The sequence below is a fragment of the Dermacentor silvarum genome, chromosome 1 (genome assembly GCF_013339745.2).
Source record: "Dermacentor silvarum isolate Dsil-2018 chromosome 1, BIME_Dsil_1.4, whole genome shotgun sequence".
Taxonomy (NCBI): domain Eukaryota; kingdom Metazoa; phylum Arthropoda; class Arachnida; order Ixodida; family Ixodidae; genus Dermacentor; species Dermacentor silvarum.
In genome coordinates this window covers 157,976,406-157,978,503 of record NC_051154.1, presented here as the reverse complement: position 1 = coordinate 157,978,503, position 2,098 = coordinate 157,976,406, and positions in this window count along the sequence as shown.

The following is a 2,098-nucleotide window of genomic DNA, read 5'->3' as shown; positions in this document are numbered from 1 at the left end:
TTCGCTCTGACGAATGCTGGCCCACCAGACGAAACGTTAGTAAACAAGCCTTTTCGTGCGTTTGCCTTTCTCTTCACTTGCGTATCGTACCGGACCCATCGAGCTTCTGCAATGCCTATATGTTATGAGCTTCTGCAATATATATGATATATATGAACGAGAAGAAATGGAACCGAGGGGCCCGATTTTTTTAGTAATCATAGCATAAGAAGCCAACAGACACAGACACCAAGGACAACGAATAGGGCAAATCACTTGTACTTACTGACTGAATTGAAGAAAATGATAAATTAATGGAAATTAAAGTGGATGAAAAAACAACTTGCCCCAGGTGGGAAACGATCCCACGTCTTCGCATTACGCGTGTGGTGCTCTTACCATTGAGCTAGCGCGGCGCCGTTTTCCCATATTTCTGGGCTATTTATGTTTTACTATAGAACTATAACCCTGGGTCTGTTAGCTAGCGCCACCACCGTTTGTTGGCTTCTTATCCTATGATACAGCGCGTGTGCGTGTGTGAGTTTACGGATCCTGAAATCAGTAAGCTGTTCCTCGGTAACTGGCATTAAATATTCATAACTACGGTGCCATTGAAAGTTGCATAGCAAAACATGTGTTAGTAATTACAAGTTTTTTTCTAAGCGTATCTAATGTGTGATTTTGGTGTTGTGTAAACGAAATGATGTAATGAAATATGTTTAACACGAAAACATACCAGCGTTTGTGCTTTTGTGGACTGGCATGCTGTAGTACTGCTTTGTGCCGAATAAAAGAATAGGTGCCACGCACATTGGGCTATACCTTTGCACTAATCGGAGTGGCATGTAATGTGCGCGTGCTCGTTCTGTAAGCAGTATGCATGGTTTACATATTATCCTGCTCTTGTTTTTAGTTGGAAGAATTAACTTTGTACATTCATTCATTGATGGTGTTTAAGTTCCTATAATAGTTTTATGAGAGACCTCCCTGTAGAGGAGAGCTCCGGAACCCGCGACCGCTAACCACTGAGTCACAACGGTGGATAAAGAACATTCTAATAGTAAACCAGATGAAACTAATGGCTAGAAGAAAGAAAGTCACAGGCCTGCGCGGCATACGCAGCACAGTCACAGCGTAAGCTGGTGGAGCGGCTGAAGAGTAGCTCCAATTTGGGCACCACGCACAAATTGCCTTCGCGGCAGTCTGTTCGCCTCGTTTTTACGAGAAGGATCAGAACTGTCCGCCCGGCGTCGATGGCGGGCTACGGTTTGTAATGCTCTCTGCACAGCAGTCTGCTGAGCCCGATCAAGCCTTACAAGTTACAACTGCAACTTACATGTCCGGCACGCTGCGTTTGCAGGCATCTTAACTAGATGGCGCCACCATACTGGCGGAGGCTCGGGTCGGCGCCCCTGCGCGCTTGCCTTATAGGGCATTTTCCGCTGCCCGATAGCAAGCGGTTGCGTGGCTCAGTGGTAGAGTATTTGGCTCCCACATAGTGGGAGCGGGTTCAGTCCCGGCGGGAATCGGGTACTTTTTTTGAATTTCCGGCGACAGCGGTTACGGCGGCGTACGCCGTCGGCATCATCGCGAACCGAAACGGCTATTGGAATGAGCCCATAACAGCTTACGCTGTAAAATAAACCTTATTTGGACTCATTTGGCAACTCAGGCACGGTAGGAAAAAACTATTTTATAACCTCCTTGGGTAAGAATTCTGATATGTGCTAGCTACACATCCCCTTGCAGGACAGTCTCCTTACTTAACGAAAGGGCAGAACAGCTGTCATCATAAAGCACTTATTAGACAGTTACTGCGAACAGCTATCGTCAGTGGGCAATACCGGGTCAATGAACGAGGCTGTTCTTTCTGCTTAGGCAAGTAAGCAGCAGACAGACCCCCAGAAATCTTTAGAATGGCGTCTGCTTTGAGCTTAGAAGTCCACGTTGCAGCGACACAACAATACTGTTCGCTGCACCGACGTCGGAACGAATAACGTCTTCGGCATGAAAATGTTTTTCACACATGCGAAATTTGTTTCCAGTCAAAAGAAAAACCGAGAGCCTATCGCCGCGGAATGGCTCGCATTTTTTCGCAGGCCCGCGTCGGCAGGCCGGC